We start from the raw sequence: 22,062 nt of genomic DNA on the forward strand, positions 1-22,062 counted from the left end.
TTTATTTATTTTTGGCAGAGACAGACAGAGTGTGGGCAGGGGAGGGGCAGAGAGAGAGGGAGACACAAAATCCAAAACAGGTTCCAAGCTCTGAGCTGTCAGCACAGAGCCTGATATGGGGCTCGAACTCACAAACCACAAGATCATAAGCTGAGCACTTAACTGACTGAGCCACCCAGGTGGTGTCAATCTTCAACCAGTGACTCATAAATGATTCTTGATGCAGGAATCCTACTGCAGGATGACATTTCTCCTCTACAGGCAGAGCCTGCTCCGAAGTCAGCCAAGAACCAGATTTACGTGCAGGCCAGTGTCATTCCTAAGACATGACCTTAAGAATTCAGCCCTAGAGATTTGTTGCCACAAGTCCCAGCCTGGAACCGGGATCATTTTGCATCATGGGTGTTTTAGGGGATTTGTTATTCACTCATTTAACAGTTAGCATACTAAATGTGGAGGGAGATACAGAGATGAATAAGGCAGCTCTTGCTCTTGGGGACTCAAAATTAGATAGTTAATTGGACTTGCCTTTGGTTTCTGTGCCTCTGAGTCTTCATTGTGTATCCAGTGGCCAAAAAACAATTATGAATATGAATTACCAATGTAAATCTTGGACTCGAACCTCTTTGAGCCCCATTGGCCACCATTTTCTCTGGACCATTATGACCTCTCTGACTGCAGAGTCAGGAAGGGTGACCAACCCTCCCAGTTCGCCCAAAACTGAGGGGGGCTTTTGGTGCAAACACAGAGAAAGTCCTGAGCAAACTGGGATGAATTGGTTACCCTAGTTTAGCTGGGAACAAGGGCAGCAGGAAGAGAATGAGCAAGTGGGAGAGTAATAACAATAGTCAACATTTATTTTGTTTAAGAATTTAGTAACAGTTAGGGTGCCTGGGTGGCTCAGTTGGGTGGCTCAGTCGGTTGAGTGTCCAACTTCGGCTCAGGTCATGATCTTGCAGTCCGTGAGTTCGAGCCCCGCGTTGGGCTCTGTGCTGACAGCTCAGAGCCTGGAGCCTGCTTCGGATTCTGTGTCTCCTTCTCTCTCTCTGCCCCTCCCCTGCTCTCTCTGTCTCTCTCTGTCTCTGTCTCTCTCTCAAAAATAAACATTTAAAAACAATTTTAAAGAAAGAATTTAGTAATGGTTAGAATAAATTTATGAAGTAAGTACTATATTACCCCTATTTTATAGAGGTGTAAACTGGGACCCAAAGAAAGGAAGCAACTTGTCAGAAGTGTATACTTGGTAAATGAAGAGTCAGGCCTGTCAGAGAGCAAATCCTGTGTTCCCGGCCATCACTCTGCACTGCCTCAGTGGTCTCATGTATAAATGTGGTGCAGATGAAGTCTCGAACGATGTTTGAGATGAATTCTCAGAGACTGGAAGGAGACTCCCTCTGGCAGCAGTAGTCAGTGGAAGTCATGTTTCCATGGAGACCCAATCAGATCCAGCCAAGCTGCGTTTACATGTAGCCATAGCAGCGGAGAGCTGCCATCACTCAAATGTGGTGGATTTCTTAAGAAAAAGACCCTCAGGAACAATTTCCTGAGCTTCCACCAACGCCCATTCTATCATTCAAGACTTTGGTGGAGTCTCCACAGCAGCCTGCAAAATGTGAGTCATGTGCAAGTGTAGAAGGTGTTCATTGAGTACTGTGGTTAAGAGCACAGATTTGGAGACAGGTCTGTCTCTACTGCATCACTTGCTGGCTACACAAGCTTGGGCAAGTTACCTAACCTTGAGCCCAGTTTCCTTGTCTGTTAAATGGTGGAAGTCATAATATCCACACTGCACACTGTTGTAAAGATGAAAACAAATGGGATAGTGCATGAAAAGCACAATGCCCAGGACAGGGTAGGGAATGAAGAAGTGTTCACTAACTGTTAATTAACATCTGCTCATCCTATGTTTTTAAATGAGAACAATCCACTTGAGAACTGACACAAAGGAGCAGATGACAGTCTATTCCCCACAGCTGTGTTCTCCCCTTTGCTTTGTCTGCCCCACACCTCTCTACTTCCTCCCATTGTCCTTTCCACCTCTGGCTCTTTGGCCTGTTTCCAGCCACTTGTGTGCTACTGGGAAGAGATGACCAAACTTGGTACCTCCTGCTCCAGTCCCATTGGGTACCCAGTACCTCCAGTCCCTACAACCCCAACTGGGGCATCAGGAACCACTGCCTGAAGGGTGACCAAACTATAATCCATCCACATGGATGTGTGATCCAGCTCCCTGCATGACCTCACAGCTCAGAAAGGAGACAAGATAAAAACAAATGAAGAAGCATTATCCTTTTGATAAATTAGATTAGAGGGCATCGTGATTTAGATGGCATAATGTAACATACGTCTTTGAAAGTGTCATTAAGATGTTTATATCTAAGTGGCTACCTGGTGGGATGCTTAAGGGCCCCAGGAGAGACACCAGGGACAGCTAAGAGGGACAGGTCTCAGGACAGTGTCATGAGTGATGTGGATGCTGAAATGAAACCTGTGAGGACCTTAAGAAATATGTGTTTTCTTAGCAAGAAGAACTATGTGCTAAACACACACACACACACGTTAGTAGCCTTCAGCCATTGATTCTCGGTTCACGCTGGAGGCTTCATAATCTCTGTTCCCCAACTGATCCTTGACTATTCAAAGATGGTTTCTAAGCCCCTCTCAGAACTGGGCGAGCCCAGTAAATGCTTGGTGTATGAACCACACTGATGCTGATGGCTGATATTATGCACACGTCCTCTGTGCCAGGTCTGGTGCTAACCTGTAAACACACTATTCAGCTTGATCTTGTCTGCAGCCCTGTGAGGTTGGTACCATCGTCAATTGTTCGTCACCACCTCCTACGTATAGATGGCGAAACTCAGGTTTACACAGACAGCTAGTAAGTGGCAGAGCTGGACCCGGATCCACTGTCTTCACCTGAGAGTTGTTCCAGTGACTCAGACACTTGGAGCTCGTGTTTGCTCACCTGCTACCTGGCTAGCCCAGCCATCAGTCCCAATTTGGTACCTGTATCCCCAGTGTCCTTGGGGTACTGCTATCTCCCCTAACCTCAGTCAGTGTGGTTTAGGTGAGGTAGGAAAGGATTTCTTAAACAGGACATAAAAAGCACTAAACACAAAGGATAGTTTGACAAAATTAATGTTTGTCCAAAAGCACTAAAGAAAGTGAAAAGATAAGCCACAAACTGGGCTTTGCAGCACATATAACTACAAACCATTAAGACACAGACAATTAGAAAGATGGGGAAATGACACAAACAGATATTTCACAGACACGGAAACACAATGGCAAACAAATATATGAGTAATTGCTCAAGCCCATTAATGATACGCATAAAGATTAAGATCACAATGAGATACCCCTTCAGACCTACTAGATTAGAAGCAGTCAGTCTGATGGTTCCAAGTGTTGGCAAGACCCTGAAGGTATTCTCCTATGTTGTCCTTCTAAAAGTTTAGTTTCGCTTCTTATATTAAAGTCTTTAATTTATCTTGAATTAATTTGGAGAGGGGTGGGTTGTTAAATTCCATGTTTTTCTATATGAATAATCAATTGTCCTAGCATTTTTACCGAATTGTCCCTCCTTTCGCCAGTGATCTGAAATGTCACCTCCCTCATAAGTCAAGTTTCCTTATGTATGTGGATCTGTTTCTGTGATTTTTTTTTTTTTTTTTTTTTGAGTAGGCTTCATGCCCAGCATGGAGTCCAATTCTGGGCTGTGAGATCAAGACCTTAGCTGAGATCAAGAGTCGGATGCTTAACCAACTGAGACACCAAGGTGCTTCTTTTTCTGTGATTTTTATACTGTTTCATTAGTGTTTTTATCTATCCCTACATGAATACACACTGTCCTAATAACTATACTTTTATAACAAGTCTTGATATCTAATTTTTCTTCTTCATTGCAAATATTTTTACTTTTCTTGGACCTTTGCTCTCCCATATGAATCTTAGAATCAGCTCATAATTTTCTTTTTTACCAACTCGTAATTTTTTTTTTACCACCTCGTTCCTAATTAATTATTGAAAAGCCCTGTTGAGATTTTGATTAGAATCATTTCTGATTTTGAAGGAAGCATTTCTAACTTTTCATTATTGAAAATGATAATTGTTGTAGGTTTTTAATTTTGGTGGCCGCCTTTTAACCTGATCAAGGAAGTTCTCTTCCTAGTTTCCTATCAGTTATTACCAAGAAAGACTGTTGAATTTTAAAATTTTGCAAACATTGGGATGATCTTATGGTTCCCTTTTAATATATTGATGTGGTTAACTATAGGAATAGATTTCCTAATGTTAAACTATCCTGACATTCCTAGAATAAACCTGTCTTGGTAATGATACATCATCCTTTTTATGTATTGCTGGACTCAATTTACTAATATTTTATTTAGGGTTTTTACTTCTATGTTTTTGAGGGATTTAGGAGTAATATTGGTCTGATCTTGTTTGGTATGGAATTTAGACTGGTATAATAGGGTGAATTGGGATGTGTTCTCTCATTTTCTATTTTCTAGAAGGGCTTATGAGAGAGTAATATGATATATGTCTTGAAAGTTTAGACTCACTTCTAGAATCATCAGGCTTTAGTTTTTCCTTTGACTAAATATTTCATCAATTTCTCTAATAAGATTCATGTTTTCTATAGTTGACAACTGATAGAATTTGCTGGTGAATTGAACTTGTTATCACTATGTAGTGTCACTTTCCATCCTTAATGATTTTTGTTAGTCAGTCACCATAACACAGTGGTGGTGTTTCTTTTGGATACTGTTTGTGAGGTGTATCATTTTCCACACGTTTACTTTTAACCTTCCCAAATTCCTATATTTTTTGGAGTGCCTCTTGAAACAGCACCTCTTGGATTTTTGTAACATCCAAGTTGACAATTTCTGACTTTTAACTGATGAGTTTAGTTAATTTACTATGTTTATTAGTAAATCTGGACTTTTTTTAAATTATCTTTTTTGGGGGGAGGAATCTTACTTTTTCTACAATTCTTTGGGTTGGTTGCATTTGTTTATTGGCTTATGTAATCCCCCCCCCCCCAGTTTGAAAGTTATACATGTTATTTATATTACTTTAGTGAATACCATTGACAATGTACCACACATAATTAATAAAGCCAAAATTACTATCTTAATTCCCTTCCCACACCAATGCAAAAGCACTGGAACACTATTTTTTTTTTTACCACCTCATTCCTAATTTATTGTTGTCTCTTATTTTAGTTCTGACCTTGTGTAAACATACAGATTATGGGGGCGCCTGGGTGGCTCAGTTGGTTGAGTGTCCGGCTCTTAATTTCTGCACTGAGTGTTGTGCCTGTTTGGGATTCTCTCTCTTTCCCTCTGCCCCACTCCTCTGCTCTTTCTCTCTCTAAAAAAATAAAAAAAATTAATTAAAAATAAACTTATGGATTATGCATTATGTCATCATTATTGTTTTGTACTGACAATTTTGTTTAGATTCACTCTATTTACCAATTTCCTCACTCAGTATGTCTTCTTTCATTTCAGTTCTTAATTGGGTCTTTTTTTTTCTTCTTTCTGAGGTATATCTTAGAAGTTCAGTTTGTCAAGTCTTCCAGTTGTAAATTCACTTTATTTGTATTTAACCCTTATTCCTGAAAGGCTGAGGATCCAATTCTCAGGTCTTTGGAGATATTATTCAATGCCTTTGAGTTTCCTATGTTGCCATTCAGAAATCTGCAGGAAATCTAATTCCTTTTCTTTTTTTTTTTTTTTAAATTTTTTTTTTCAACGTTTTTTATTTATTTTTTTGGGACAGAGAGAGACAGAGCATGAACGGGGGAGGGGCAGAGAGAGAGGGAGACACAGAATCGGAAACAGGCTCCAGGCTCCGAGCCATCAGCCCAGAGCCTGACGCGGGGCTCGAACTCACGGACCGCGAGATAGTGACCTACCTGGCTGAAGTCGGACGCTTAACCGACTGCGCCACCCAGGCGCCCCTCTAATTCCTTTTCTGGGGAATAATCTGTCTTTTTTATCTCTAGCTGCTTTTAAGTTCTTTGTTTTTATTTTTATTTATTTTTATTTTTTTAAAGATTTTTATTTATTTTAAGAGAGAGAGAGCAGGCAAGTTGGAGAAGGGCAGAGAGAAAGGGAGAGGAGAATCCCAAGCAGGTTCCATGCTCAGCATGGAGCCCAACACAGGGCTTGGTCTCATGACCTGACCCAAAATCAAGAGCCTGGATGCTTAACCAACTCTTAATTTCGGCTTAGGTCATGATCTCAGGTTTGTGGGTTTGAGCCTCATGTGGGACTCTGTGCTGACAGTGCAGATTGACAGTGTGGAGCCCGCTTAGGATTCTCTCTCCTCTCTCTCTGCCCTTACTCTGCTCACATGTACACACATGTGTGCTCTCTCTCTCTCTCTCTAAAAATGGTTGAATAAATTATTTTTAAAAAGATTTTATTTTTAAGTAATCTCTACACCCATCATTGGGCTCGAATTCACAACCCTGAGACCAAGAGTCGCATGTTCCACCCACTGAGACAGCCAGGCACCCCTTCTTTGTTTTTAGTATCCTGCAGTTTCACTACAATGTCTCTTGGTGTGGATTTCCTATTATTTATCTTGCTTAGGATGTGTTATGCTTCCTAAAACTGGGGATTCGTGTCTTTTTTCTGCTCTAGAAATTCTTACCCTTTACCACCTCAAATATGGCCTCTCCTCCTTTTTTGAATTTTTGTAAACGTTTATTTATTTTTGAGACAGAGAGAGACAGAGCATGAATGGGGGAGGGTCAGAGAGAGGGAGACACAGAATCTGAAACAGGCTCCAGGCTCTGAGCTGTCAGCACAGAGCCTGACGCGGGGCTCGAACTCACAGACCGTGAGATCATGACCTGAGCCGAAGTCGGACGCTTAACCGACTGAGCCACCCAGGCGCCCCTGGCCTCTCCTCCTTTGATGCTGCTTAAATGGATTTTAGATCTGCTCAGTCTATTCTGCATATTTTGTAATATCTTGTTTTCATATTTTTCATGTCATATCACTCTGTTGTCTTCTGATTAATTTCTTCAGATAGGTCTCCCAAATCACCATATTTGGTTAATCATGATCCATGAGAATCCTGAGCAACTTACTCTTTGATGAGTACACTATCCCTGAAGCTCTGAGAACAATTCCATGAAGCATGTCGAATGTAACTCTTGAAATCTGAATGATGAGATGGCCAATGTCTTAGAGGAAGATGCTTCAGCCCAAGCCAGGGAGATTGTCCCTAACTCTGGATGGATTCCAGCATACTAACAGAGGCAGATTTTACGAGGTAGTTACCAGTGGCCTCAGAGATGTTCCTTTGCCACATCTCTGAAGCTTTTTGTCCATGACCCATTCTTAAAAACCAGGACCTGCCCAACTCAACCAGGTTCTGCCAGTCTGGAGGGTTTGGCAGGAGGGAGGCTGCCTTTGTGGTGGAGTTAAATACCAAGAGAGTCCTGCTGGGCACTGGTCCCACCTAGGTCTGGAGCAAGAGGCAGACAAGGAAGCCTTCATTCAGGGCAGCAGAAGATACCACTCCTCACCCCCACCCCTCACACACTGCTCAGCACATAGTAAGTGCTCAGTAAGATTTTATTATATGAATGAATAAACACTCTGATGGAAGAAGTCCCTAGTGCAGTGTGGGCCTGCTGGAGGAAGTGACATCTAAATGGAGGCATAGAAAAAATAAATAAATTGAGGCACAGTCAAGAGGAAGTAGTCAGGCCAAGAAGAAAAAGAAGAGTTCTTGGTGGAGGGAACAGCCCATTCAAAGGCCAAAGTGGTAGAATTCAGCTTGGGCACCCTCAGAATACTAGATGAGGGTGCAGTGGTAAACTGAGGCCAGATGCTCAAAAATCCAGGCTTTGTGGTAGATAAGCTAGTCAAACAACACCATTTGAATTTAATGGGTGATAACTTTTATGCTCCCCTCCTAATTTTTTATTTGCCTAATTAGGTTTAACTGTCCTTAAAAAGAAGAAATGACCATAGTGGGGATTCAACCAGCAGTGGATGAAAGCCTTTCCAAGGTTACTATTTTGTGTCCCACCCTCTCCCCCGCCACCCCCAGCTTTGGAACCAGGTGCAGGGTTTGAATTCCCAATCCTGTCCTTTATAGGCTGAACCCATGGGCAAGCGGCTCACCTTTCTTCTGAGAAAGGAAGCCAATCACAACGCGTACCTTACAGTATTAAATGAGACGACATGTGTAAGGCAGTGTTGCTTGGCTTGCCTGTGAGCCTGTGCCTATCTTTCTGAGCCTTTGGGGGGCAGAGATCCAGCCAGAGTCACTTTGGAGCCACGTGCCCAGTAGCACTAGGCACATAGTAGCTGCTCAGTAAATGAAACAACGCCTCGACGAACTCTGGCGGTGCCTTGTGGAACTGTGGCTCCTTGGGTCCCAGTCCGCAGCCTTTGCCCTAAGTGAGCTGTTTAGGGGCGGGGCGGGGCGGCCGGGTTCTGCCCTCGGCACTTAGCGCTGAGCGCGGAGAGCAATAGCCGCTGGCACTGGGGCCTGGGCTCTTAAGTGCTTGGAGACAGGTTGCCAAGGTCGGGTTGTGGAAGCCACTAACTCGCCCCTCCGGGTTTAACGCTCTGAGCTGGGGCGCAGAGGAGCTTAGGGTAGACCGGACGCTGCGGCCGCGGAGCTGCGCCAGGGGCGACGAAGGCGGAGCCGGCTTTTCCGTCGGCTGACTCAGGCCGGCGCGGCGCGCCTTTAAGGCGTCCGGCTGAGCCGGGCGCGGGGAACCGAGCGACGCGGGCACGAGCGCAGCTGCCGGACGCGAGCGCGGCTGGGGGACGAGGACTGGCCTCTGGATCCCGCGGCACTATCCGTGCGCCTGAGGTCAGGTGAGCGCCGGCGGGCCGGGCGGGGGGTGCGCACCTGAAAGCGAGGGTATCCGGGGGCTCCCCCCCCGCCGCCCCGCCCCGGCCCTGTGACCTGCCCTCCACTTTTCGTTGCAAGGCTGCCAGGCCGCCCCGCACGCGGCGCACGGGGCGAAATGGGTCGGGAACCTGCACCTCTGTTTCTACTCCGTTCCCTCGCTCCGGCATTAGCCCCTGCACGCTCCCCTCCAGTGCCTGGATAGGTTTGACATTCCCCGAATCCCAGATGCCCCCACTTCCCAGGCTGCCTGCTGCCCTAAGCCCAGGGACGAGGTGAGGCTGGGTCGGGGACCTGCACCCTTTTTCTGTTCCGCCTCCCACCGCTGGCTCCGGCACCAGTCCTTCTGCGTCCCTCCGGGTGGCTGGATGGTTTGGAGGCTCCTGCACCCTCGTTCCTCTCACTTCTCGAGGAAAGGCTGCAGCTCGACCTCCCAGCTAATGGCGCCAACCCCCGTCCGGTCCCCAGATACCTGCGCCCCTCGGGACCTCTCTCCCCCAGCCAATACCTACCCCCAGCAGCTTTTCAGCTCACTTTTCCTCAGCCCACCCCAGTTACCCTGGCCTCATGCCCTCTCCTCCCAGCAACCCTTGAGTCAAGATGCTGGTACAACCATCCCAACAGCCCGGTGCCGCCCGGCAACCCCCGGCAACCCCCAGCATCCCCCGCCTACACTTTCACTGGCTTCTTGGCAGCCTTGGAAATTCGGATTGTGTAACGCTGGCTGCAGGGCAGAGCACATGCAGATGAGTGGAGGAGGCCAAGTTGACAAGAGAGATAGGGAGAGAGGAAGAGGGTGCCAGAGGGTCTAGAGGCTGTGCATCCAGGGATATGTACCTTGAGCCCTTTTTGTGCTCCGAGGTTTGGTTGATTAAGAACAGGTTTCAGCTTGGACTGGAGACCAGCATTTGCCTCACCTCTCACCTGTTCAGAAAACCCTAATGGCTGGCTCTACCTGGCTGGGAGTTAAGTTATTATAAATAATAGCTGAAGTGGAATAAGTACTGGCTGCCAGATCATGTGCTAAGCACCTTTAGAGGATTACCTGCCTTACTTCTCCCAACAGCTCCCAGAGGTAGGTACCAATGTTATGCCCATTTCTCAGAGGAAGAATGTGCCCCCTTCCCAGGGCACAGTGGATCTGACCTCAAAGCCCCCATTCTGAACCACTAGACTTATTTTTACCCAACCGTAACTAATAAATTCTTATCAACATTTTTATAACATAGGAAGTCAGAAATAAGAGAAATTAATAATCTATGTTCTTAGCGCCAATTTATTTTTCTAAAAATATTTTCTCAGACCAACGAGGGGTCCTGGGTGTCCTCCTCAAGGAGACTGATGCCCAAAGAGAAGGGACGTGCTGGAGGCCATACAGCTAAGAAGTACCAGGGCTGGGATGCTAAACATGTCCTGGGATGGTCAGTCCTCACTTCCTGGGTTCCCAGTACTGCCCCAGCCCATCAGCCTAGGCCCCTGGAGATTCTGTTCCCTCTTTGTATCCTGATTCCCCCCTCCCCCACCCCCTGCCTCCTGTGCTATAATCCAGGCAGGTGACCTGCTGCCTTTGCTTAAGCTCTTCCCTCCTCTGGGAATGCCCTCCCTGGAATCTCTGAAGTCTAAATCTTACCTTAGCTCCAGCTCACCGGTCCCCTCCAGGAACACACCTCTGATTCCTCCCCTGGCCCCAACTGAAAGTGATTCCTTTCTCCCCTGGGATCTTATAACTGGGATCCTACTGCCTTCCACCTTCATGATGGCATTTGGAAAGTTCTGTCTGCATGTGTCTGCCTATGCTCTCTGGGGCAGCTATGCTGGCGGGATCAGAAGCGTTCCTCAAGACCCTTTTTCCCATCTGCCTGGTGAAGCCCCAGGACAAAAGGGGAGAGAGAGAGAGAAAGAGAGATCCGGGGTGGGGGGGGGTGGGGGGTGGGGAGAGTTATGACATGGTTTCCAAAGTAAGGATAGACTCAGAATTTCTGAACCCTGCAACACCAAACTCCCTTCATTGAGCTACAGCCTGATCACAGGGAGAATGGCTCAGCATGGTACCTAACATTATAATTACAGGTTTGTTTTTGTTCATGACCCAGAGGATTCCCCCCAGAGAAACTTGGGTCCAAATCCCACTGCTACCACTGCTACCTGTGTGGCCATGGGCCTATTATCTAACCTCTCTGAGTCTTAGCTTCTGGTAATGGCACCTGTTTCAGAAGGCAATGGTAAGATTTAGATAAAGCACAAGGTCCAGCATGTGGTAAGCACTCAGTAAGCACCAGCTATTATGGAGAGTGAGACAGTGTTGGCTACCACTTTGAATTACTGGAAATGTATTCAATCGTTACTGACTGGCTCATATTGACTCTGCTTAGAGGTGGGCCAGAGGAGTCCCAACCAAGAAGAGGTAAGCATTTTTTTTTTTAAGATTTTAATTTTTAAATCATCTCTACACCCAAAGGGGGCTTGAACCCACAACCCCAGGATCAAGAGTCACATGCCCCACCGACTGAGCCAGCCAGGCACCCTGAGATAAGCATCTTGTGTGTGTGGTCAGAAAGGCCTCTGAAGCTTTCTTCGACACTACACCGTCCATTGCTTTGGTAAAAAGAATGGCCTTTTCTGTTTTTTAGCTTTAAAAATCTGAGCTTTGAGTTCTGTGAGGCTGCACATATCTAGAGTAAACGTGTGAATACAGTTCATGCAATTGTAAGTAATTGTGAAACTACTGATAGGAAGATAAAACACTCGTTCTTAGAGGTTACATGGGTTTGCACTATGTGTTGGTTCAGACTTATCTTTGGGGCAAAAGGTTTGAATCAAAGATTTGCTTTGGATTAGGGAGAGAAGGAAAATAACAGTGAGTGTTTTTTCCTAGTAAGCAGCTCAGAGTAGAAATCTGCTTCCCTACCAGTCATATTCTTTACCAATGCCTGATTGTTTTGGTGACTAGGTCAATTTTTACAGTGATGAGTGTTCAAAAGAAAAGGACCAGGAATGTCTCCCTCAAAGCTAAGTGTTTGGAATATGCTGGAAAACCGGCTCGGCGGGTTGAAAAAAAAATCGTTAAAATTTCTCCTAATTTGATTATTGGCATAAGTTAGGATTGCCTTTGATAATTTCAAGACTGTTGCGCTTAGATATTTTAAGGCATACATTTTTGTAAGTTTTCATGGTTCTGTGGCATTTAGCAGGCTATAGGACTTTATCTCTGTGACCCTGTAGGGACATAAATACTTTTCATACTGTCAACATGGTGGCTATCAACTTCAAATTAAATAAATTTAAAAATTCTCTTAAGTCACACTAGCCATATTTCAAGTGCTCAATAGTGACTGTATTAGGTAGAGCAGATGGAGAACATTTCCATCTTTCCAGAAAGTTTTGCAGGATGGCGCTGTTTATACCAAAAAGGCCATGGGCGAACAGGGTTAAGTTCCATTCTTTCTGGCAAGTCACTTGGGGACCAAGAAATGGAATGTGCCGAGGATATTTCATTGTCAAGAATTAGGATGATACTTGGGGCGCCTGGGTGGCTCAGTCGGTTAAGCGTCCGACTTCAGCTCGGGTCACGATCTCGCGGTCCGTGAGTTCGAGCCCCGCGTCGGGCTCTGGGCTGATGGCTCAGAGCCTGGAGCCTGTTTCCGATTCTGTGTCTCCCTCTCTTTCTGCCCCTCCCCCGTTCATGCTCTGTCTCTCTCTGTCCCAAAAATAAATAAACGTTAAAAAAAAAAAAAAAATTTATAAAAAAAAAAAAAAAAAGAATTAGGATGATACTTAAATCCCCTTAGCCTCATTTTCACTTTCTGGTTCACTGTCGTTTAACCCTGCCAGATTCAAAGGATTAGGGAGAAGACGGAATCAAATGAAATGTCTTCTAGCAGTGTTTCTCCATCCTGGCTGCATGTTAGAATGGCCTAGGGAATTTTAAATTATTTTATTTTATTTTGAGAGTGAGAGAGAGCACATGCAACTCACATGCACAGGAGCAAGGGAGGGGCAGAGAGAGAGAGAGGGAGAGAGAGAATCCCGGTCAGCCTGAAGCAGGACTCGATCTCACACCCGTGAGATCATGACCTGAGCCAAAATCAAGAGTGGGAGACTTAGCCAACCTAACCATCCAGGCGCCCCCACCTAGGGAATTTTTTAAAAATACCCATGTCCAGCCTCTGCCCCAGGCCAAATGAATCTGAATCTCTGGGGATGGTTTCCCAGAATCTATATTTTTAAAATGCTACCTGGGGGAGTCTGTGCAGCCAGGCCTTCAAGACTGTGAACTTAAAAGAAAAAAAATCCCTGAGGACTGGAAGACAGTGTTTCAAGGTAGATATAGTAAGTGGCTAAGAATGCTCCTTATTGATTTACTTTAGCAATAAATCCAGGGTTGGAGGTCAGTGGGTTCACTTCCTCCAAAAGGGCTCTCGGTTGAGGACAGCTTTGTCCCCAAGGGTGCATTTGGCAGTGTCTGGAGACATTTTTTCTTGTCACGACTTAGGGGTGGCTTCGAGTGGGTAGAGGTCCCAGATTCTGCTAAATATCCTACAATACATAGGACAGCCTCCCACAACAAAGACCTGGCTGGCCCAAAATGTCAGTTGTGCCACAGCTGAGAAACCCTGATCTAGACACAATTTTTGCAAACCAAAGTCCTATCTGACCTTGGATGTAGTTGTCTCTTGAAAGAAGGTCAAGATATGCTCCTAAACTGGGCCCTCAGAAACCCTCTGGATCGTATTCCAGGCTTTCCGATCCCAGAAGCCACGTAGGGTGTCACTGCCTGTCGTTGGATGCGTTTGGGGCTGCACCAAGGAAACTGCTGATTCAGGGGCACAGGGCAGTCTGCGGATGACGTGGGGAGAGGTTCTTACACTGCTGCAGGTTGGGATCCTCTTCTTTTTGTGAAGCAATTATATAAAGTAATAGCAGCCTTTGCCTTGGGCTATTTTCCAGAAGCTGTGGCTCTGTGGCTGTTGGCGTTGGATGTTTACTTTGTGATATACCCCAAACAAGATTCGAGCCTTGTGTGTGATGAATTTTGGGAATGGAGCAATGGGCTAGACTCTGGGAGTATCAAGACAGCAGCACAGACACGCCCACTGACTCCCGCATCTGAGTGGCACTGGAGGGGATGGAGGGGTGTCAGGGCTGCCTCCCCAGGCGTGGGAGGGCAGGCAGGGTCTTCCCGGCTGTACAGAGTGAGCACTTGGTATCTGCCCGTCACTGCTTGGGGCAGTCTCCACGCATCCTCTCATTTTGTCCTTTCACAGGGGCTGTAGGAGGTCAGCTGATTCGCCAAGTCACACAGCTGGTGGGTAGCGGAGCAGAGATTTGAACCCAGGCTGTAGAACTGCAGAACTGAATCCCCCGAGGAGCATTTACAGACTGGGGCTGTGCTTCCCAGCCAAGACTTGTAGGACGAGCTGGAGCTCACCAGGCAGGGGGGAGAAAAGGCACATGGGGGAGAGGGTGTCATGCATGCCAGAGCCGTGGAGGTATGAAAGAGCATGGCATGTCAGGGATTATAGCTCACTCAGAGACAGGGGGGGTGTGTGACAGGAGAGGATGATGCTTGAGAGACGGGGAGGTATGGAATCCTATGTAGCCGTGTGAATCGTGCTGAGGACCACTGGGAGCCACTGGTGGAATGGGATGGAGGCAGAGAAAGAGCTGTGTGACATTGGGCAGCTTGCTTAACCTCTCTGAGCCCCAGCCTCCCATCTGGGAAAGGCCTCTAAAACTCAGCACTGCGAAGATTGTTCATTTTGTTGGTGACCATGAGGAACAGAGTGAAAGAGTGGCCTGCAGTGGCACTGGTGGACAGCCCTGTTGATTTGTGACCTCCTGGCTTATCCTTATTTACGAAGTGCCTGCCACAGGCAAGGCAGTGTGTCCTCAAGTGCTGTGGCAAGGTGCAGAGATGTAGTAAGACTCGTGTTGAAGACTTGCAGCCTCGTGGAGGGCACAGTGAGTGTTCTCACGGGTACTGTGATAAAAGACACACATCCCCAGGGCCACAAGAGACGAGTATTCCGACAAAATGTCTGAGGCATGGAGGTTCCTAATGACTGGGGGACCAAGGGCAGGTACACTGAAGGAGATAACTCCTAGCTCTGCCAGAAAGATTCGTGAAGGAAAAGATCGGGGTAAGTCATGGGCATCCTCCAGGTGGAGAGATTGGGGGAAATAGAGAAAAATAAAAAACCGGTTCAGGTGCGGTCATCCAGAGGGTCAGAGTATCAGCATTTCTGGTATCTGATTCCCTGTGGTTTCCAGATTATAGAGGAGAAGCGGAAGTCATCATAGTAGGAAAATATTCAGTAATGAACTTGCGACGTTCAGACTGAGCCTCCACTCTATCACCCCTGCCTCTGTATTCAAGCCAGGCTCTGGGACCATCTACATCTTGGTCATCTCTCCCAGCTCGTAGGATGTTTTGCAAATACATACAGGACAAACACTGAAATTGTAACTCTTGTGAGAGAGGCAAGACTTCATGAAATGAAAGCAAGCAATGTTGGAGAACTGCTGGAATGACATGTCAAGGCAGTAATAGATGAGGATCTGGCAGTGTGACACCTGATGAAGAAAAGGGGAAAGAGCCTTGAAAATCAAACAAGTAAGCCCTTGAGAGATCAATTGGGTATGTTTGCAAAAATGTCCTTTTTGCAATAGTCCTGGTCACCAAATGTTAACTGGAAGGATTTATCAGGCTTTAAAATGATCCACGTGAGATTTATTCTTTGTTCTAAGAATTAGCACAGGATTGCAGTTATGACCTAATTTTGTTTAATGTTTACTATTGCTTTTAAAATACATTTGATTTGGGTTTTTTTTTTTAATGTGGATTAAGTTCTAAACAGAACTGTTTTCCTCTTAACTGTGAACTCTCCTACGTGGTTTCACCACGTCCCTTTTTCTGATGCTGATTCTCCTGGGTTACAGAGATGTCCTTCGGAAGGAGATTCTGGCTAGAAAGAAGGTGGGGACCAGCTCACAAAGGGCCCTGAATGCTGGGCCTCTGCTGGGAGCCAGAAGTCTTGTCCTGATTAAAAAAAAAAAAAAAACAAAAAACCTCCTGGCTGTTGATAACAGGGCTCCTTTTTGTGGAACTCCGACTTTGTTCCTGCAGTTAGAAAATGCTGTCGACCAACTTCACCTCCTTTAGAAGTGACAAAACCCTCTTTAATCTCCTTGCTTTTCTTTTTATTTCCAATCACAGATTCCACAATGGGAGAATGTTTTTCTTTGGGGTGCTGAGGTTCTATTTTAGGCCCTCTGCTATTGCATACCCATATAGAAGGCTATTTTAATTCTTTTCAGTCATGTGGAAGATAGTCACTTAAGCGGTGCTCTTTCTAGCACTTTACCTTTGAGAGGTGACCTCAGCTGATGACAGTGCATGCATTTGCACTAATCTGTAAGAGAAGTGCTGGAATAAAAATTTGTTCTGGACTCCCTGAGAGCCTGAAGTCTTTGGGATCTTTGGAGATCAAAGGTCAAGTAACTTTGGCTCTTCTTTTATCCAGCAGGAGACTGTCTTGTATTTCTGTAGGGTTTCTTGTTTAAAACAAAAGTTTTGGGGGCGCCTGGGTGGCTCAGTCCGTTAAGCGTCCAACTTCGGCTCAGGTCATGATCTCACAGTTTGTGAGTTCGAGCCCCATGTTGGGCTCTGTGCTCATAGCTCAGAGCCTGGATCCTGCTTCAGATTCTGTGGCTCCTTCTCTCTCTGCCTCTCCCCTGCTCATGCTTTCTGTCTCTCTCAAAAATAATTAAACATTAAAAAAAAAAATTTTTTTTTTAACGTTTATTCATTTTTAAGAGACAGAGACAGAATGCAAGTGGGGGAGGGGCAGAGAGAGAGGGAGACATGAAACCTGAAGCAGGCTCCAGGCTGTCAGCACAGAGCCTGACGCAGGGCTCAAACCTGCAACCATGAGATCATGACCTGAACCCAAGTTGGATGCTTAACCGACTGAACCACCCAGGCGCCCCTGGGCTTTCTTGGCAGGCAGTTATTTCAAACGATCACCATAGTCTACATCTTAACCCGAGCAGTGGTGTTTTGAAGATGCTAGGCTAGGTCAGGGCATACGTTGCATATTTTATTGCTTGTTTCTTGACTGATACAATTTTTTAGAAGACAGCTGCAAGACACATGAGCTACTTCCCTTCCAGCAGAAGTCCTGATTGAACTGCATAACTTTCTCCCCACTGACTGTGTCCCCTTCTCTAGGCAATCGGGGTAACAGGATTATCTGGTTCTCTGATTCCCTGCCCACAGGACCAGCCAGGCTAGGCTGAATTTCCTTGCCTGACAAGCTGCCTTAGCTGGTAGAAGCAGGGGAGGGAGTTGTGGGCTTGGCTGGTTCTTGAGCCAGAACACCCAGGGGGAACCAGTTGCTAGCACTTTGGAACCTAGAGAGACAGAGTTCTCCTCTTATCAGTACCTCTCTCAGAGCCACAAAGGAGATATGCATTTCCAGTTTATGCACATGTATGGTTCCAGAATGGAAATCCTTATCTTTTGTCTTAGAATGCTGGACTTGATCAAGGAGGACTGAAGTTCCTGTCAAACTGACTTAACCTTTGGATAGTCACACAAGGCAGCAGCTCTCCCAGTCTTTGTTATCTTAGTAGGCAGCCTGTGTAGCTTGTGGAGAGAGAGAGAGAGGGAGGCAGGCTACCGGCCTTCATATTTGTATTTGTTTCTTCCCTTATCATGTGAAACAATTAAGGTTTGGTCGTTCTCTCTCTCATGGGCCTTTTTTTTTTTTTTTTTTTTTTTTTTTTTGAATAAATTGAACTCCTGTATCTTACTTATTTATTTATTTTTGAGAGAGATAGAGAGTGGGAGTGAGTGAGGAGCAGAGAGAGAGAGAGAATCCCACAAGGTGTAGAGAGAGAGGAGAGAGAGTGTGGAGCCCGGAATGGTTCTCAAGTTCACCTGACACAGGCCTTGAGCTTATGAACTGTGAGCTCATGACCTGAGCCAAAGTCGGATACTTAACCAACTGAGCCACCCAGGTGCCCCTGCTTGTGGGCCTTTTAATTAGCTTAGAGTCCAGAACTGGCCAGAAGAAGTTTTTGTGCTAATGAAAGTGTTCTCTATGCTTCCTGCCCAGGGTGGTGGCCATTAGCTACATGTAGCTCTTGAGCAGGTGAAATGTGACTAGTGCACCTGAGGAACTGAATTCTACATTGTATTTAATTTTCATCAATTTAAACAGCCACATGTGGCTAGTGGCAACGGTATTGGACAATGCAGGATAGACCATTCTATTTTAGGACTTTATATTATATTTTGTAATTAAATAGAGAAAGCCTTACACATGCACATGATAGTAATTCAAAAGATATAACAGGGGGCCACCTGGGTGGCTCAGTCGGTCCAGCGTTCGACTCTGGATTTCCGCTCAGGTTGTGATCCTGGGCCATGGGATCATGCCCGTGTTGAGCTCCTTGGTGAGCATGGAGCCTGCTTGAGATATTCTCTCTCTCTCTCTCTCTCTCTCCCCCTCTCCCTCCCTCCCTCTCCCTCCCTCCCTCCCTCCCTCTCCCTCTCTTCCTCTGCTCCTTCTCTGTCTCTAAAAAAAGGTCAAAAGATACAAGATGCAGCCATGATAACCAGTTTCCTGTGTATCCTTCTCCCTCCCTCTCCTCTCTTTCTTTCTGTCTCCTTTAATGCAAAAGGTATTATTCTATCCATTCTCTGCTGTTTCTTGTTTTTTGGTGTTGCTTTTTTTTTTTTTTTTTTGAGTTAACAGTGAATCTTGGGGGACACCTGGGTGACTCAGTGGATTAAGTGTCTGACTCTTGGTTTCAGCTCAGGTCACAGTTCGTGAGATCAAGCCCTGCATCGGGCTCTTTGCTGACTGTGGAGCCTGCTTGGGATTCTCTCACTCCCTCCCTCTCTGCCCTTCCCCTGCTCATGCTCTCCCTCCCTTTCTCTCTCTCAAAATAAATACATAAATTTTTTAAAATCTTAAAAAAGAATGAACCTTGGAGGTCATTACTCATAAAGACAAATAGAACTGTCTCATTATTTTAATGGCTTATGTTTAATTTTGTTTGTATTTAATGGCTATACATAATACTTCCTTATAAAGCTATACCATTGTTTACTTAACAGATGCCCTATAAGTGGACATGAGTTAATTTCACTCCTTTGCCATGATAGATTCTACCGTGACATGTAACCTTCCACAAACATGATTTCATACACTAGGTACAAACATAAACTCTTAGAAGAGATTCTTAGGTTGAAGGTATGTGCGTTTTACAATGTCACAGATTTTAACAAATTGCCATGCATAGAGTTTGTTCATGGGAATATAAATTGGTACATTGTATAGAGCATCTATTTGCCCACAGTCTCTGCAACATAGACTGTTACTAAACTTTTTGTTTTTTGCTGGTACGGTAAATAAAGATTGCCATTGTTGCCTGGGTGGCTCAGTTGGTTAAGTGGCTGACTTTGGCTTGGGTCATGATCTCACAGTTTGTGAGTTTGAGCCCAGCATCGGGCTCTGTGCTGACAGTGTGGAACCTGCTTGGGATTCTCTCTCCCTCTCTCTCTGCCCTCCCTTGTGTGCTCTCTCTCAAAATCAATAAGTAAACTTAAAAAAAGAAAAAAAAGATACCACTTTAAAAAATTAAGACTGCCATTAGCTTGTCAATTTAATCTGCATTTCTCTTATTATAAATGAGCTTGAGGGTCTTTTTATATGTTCGAAAGTCATTTGTGTTTACTTTCTGATAAATTATCTACTCAGATCATTTGCCCATTTTCCTATTGGATTTTGTTGTTGTTTTGATTTTTAGGAACCTTTTGTACATTCAGGAAATTAGTCTGTTGTGTCTGAGTATGTATTGACAAATCTTGATCTTGGTCATGGTGTATCTTTCCATGTGGACATTGAAAACATGTTTATGCAGTGAACATGTTAATCTTTTCGTTATGGCCTCTGGACCTTCTATCTTACTTAGACTTTCCCTGCTGAGATATTTTCAAACAGAGTTCTTATGTTGTCTTACAGAACTTCCATGGTTTTATTTTACTTTTTTAGGTTTAACTCTTTGACTCCTCTGAAATAATTCAGGGGTTTTGTGGATTTACCTTCCCTTGCTGGGCTCCTCATTCTTCTGCCATGGTGCCTTGGCACTGTGTCTCCCTATCCAGCCCTGGTTTTGAGCTGTGGGGTCCCTCTAGCAGCCACTCTGGTAGAAACATTATCCTCATTTGTTCCCTGGCTGCCACCTTCTCATTCCTTTCTTTATTCTGTGTTATGTTGTTATGTTGTGTTATGTTATTTTTTAAGTAAGCTCTATGCCCAACTTGGGGCTTGAACTCAGAATCCTGAGATTAAGAGTTGCATGCTCTACCAACTGAGCCAGTCAGACACCCCTCTTTTTTTTTAATTAAAAAATGTTTAAATAAATTCTACACCCAGTGTGGGGCTCGAGCTTAGAACCCTGAGATCAAGAGTCACATGTTCTACCGACTGAGCCAACCAGGCACCCCTCTTTTTTTAAAATTAAAAAATGTTTAAATAAATTCTATACCCAGTGTGGGGCTCGAACTTTGAACCCCGAGATCAAGAGTTACATGCTCGACCAATGGAGCCAGCCGGGCACCCCTTCTCATTCCTTCCTAAGTACAACTTTTAGGTAAACCCTAATGACGAATGGAGAAGGCAAGTTTCAGTCTTTGTTTGGGGGTCTTAGTTACGTTTGTAGGTCTCAGAGCCCCCTTTCACCTGAGTGTGCCTGTCCCCCCCACCCCCACCCCCACCCACACATACCCGGCTTCTTGCTTTTCTCCCCACTGCAGTCCAGGAGTCACCAGCTCACTCCCAGCTCTGTCCTGTCACTGCACGTTTCTTCTTTGACCTCCTTCATGCCTTCCTAGGCCTGGCCCATTATCTGCTGTGCCCTGCCCTTTGTGCTGGTTTCTTAATTGGGGTAGGTGAGCCAAACACAAGGTGGGCTATGAAGCCACACCTGTGCCCGTGCCCAGGAGGAGAGAAGGCCATGCGAGCCATCGCACCACCCCCACCTCAATCTCTGGTGAAGCCAGCAATTTTGTGGCTGTTAGCAATTCATTCACCTTCTCGTTACGATTTAATGCTTTGTCATTTTCTTTCTTGTGATTCCAGAATCTCATTTTCAGCTTCTGCCAGAGCCAGGAGCAGTTGGGAAAGAAGGCTGTGTTCTTTGAAGAGTGAGTATGGCTTTTTAACACTGTTGCTTTAAAAAAAAAAATAGAAAGAAAGAAAGAAAGAAAGAAAGAAAGAAAGAAAGAAAGAAAAAAGGCAGCTCTTAAAGAGCCTGAGGCTCCTCTATAAGCCCCCAAAAAACCCGTCTCCAGGCCAACCGGCAGTGGTGATTTCTCTGGTTCAGTGGTCTGGGGGGAGGAGATTGGGCACCTGCAGGCTAGATACATACCCAGAAGCCCCCTATGGACAGTTCTCAGAGTGTGCCAGGAGCAGGGTGCGAAGCTTGGAGGTCTAGAAGAACTCAGCCTTTGGGAACCAAGATGCACACCTGGGGAGTGTGATACTCGAATCAGCCCCAAAGGCAGAGAGGCAGAGAGGTTCATCTGGCAGCCAGGACATGGGAGTGTTCTACATGAAGGGGGCAGCCTGGGGAAAGACAAAGCATGAGGCTGTGCGGGGCTGGCATGGGGACAGGAGTTGGTTATTTGGGGTGCAGGCAGAGATGTGGGAGTTGGCCCAGGAAGTTGGGTTGGGATCATATCAAGTAGTCTGAGTTCACATCAGACCTGGGCAGCCTAATGCATGATGTGAGTTGTGAAGATTCCCCTGGCAACTAGTGTTAGGGATGTGACAGAATGGGAGCAAGAAGAAAGGATGACCCGGACCCTGTGTGGTGGCTGAGGGAGCTGTGATCTGTCTCACACCTGGTATCTCACACCCAGTGGGAATTTTTCTTCCCACCCAACATTCCTAGTAAATGTGGAACCAGATTGGCCTAAGGAATTGGTTGCAAGAGGCTTTCAGGGGTATTGACCCTCTAAAGCTGTGGTGTCCAATATGGACAGCTCCTTTTCCTGTGTGGCTACCGTGCACTTAAAATGTGACAGGTGTGAGTGTAGAACTGAACTCTGGATTTTATTTAATTAATTTAAATTTAAATAGTCATGTATTGAAT

General features: G+C 45.5%; 1 protein-coding gene across 6 annotated transcripts in view; it reads left to right on the forward strand.

The window, feature by feature from the left end:
- Positions 1 to 270: 270 nt before the first annotated feature.
- The window catches only part of ABHD6 (abhydrolase domain containing 6, acylglycerol lipase), a 63,027-nt gene continuing 41,235 nt past the window's right edge, over positions 271 to 22,062 (forward strand). Inside the window, exons 1-2 of one of the 6 annotated variants that reach the window (XM_078442883.2) lie at positions 271 to 366; positions 21,048 to 21,112. The gene's annotated coding sequence lies outside the window, so the exon portion shown is untranslated. Of the gene's footprint in view, positions 367 to 8,469; positions 8,864 to 12,815; positions 13,225 to 15,510; positions 15,533 to 21,044; positions 21,113 to 22,062 lie in introns of those variants that run through there. The other 5 variants (XM_060631403.3, XM_078442881.2, XM_078442882.2 and 2 more) reach the window with 5 other exon arrangements.

Source organism: Panthera onca, chromosome A2, assembly GCF_046562875.1.
Source record: "Panthera onca isolate mPanOnc1 chromosome A2, mPanOnc1 haplotype 2, whole genome shotgun sequence".
Taxonomy (NCBI): domain Eukaryota; kingdom Metazoa; phylum Chordata; class Mammalia; order Carnivora; family Felidae; genus Panthera; species Panthera onca.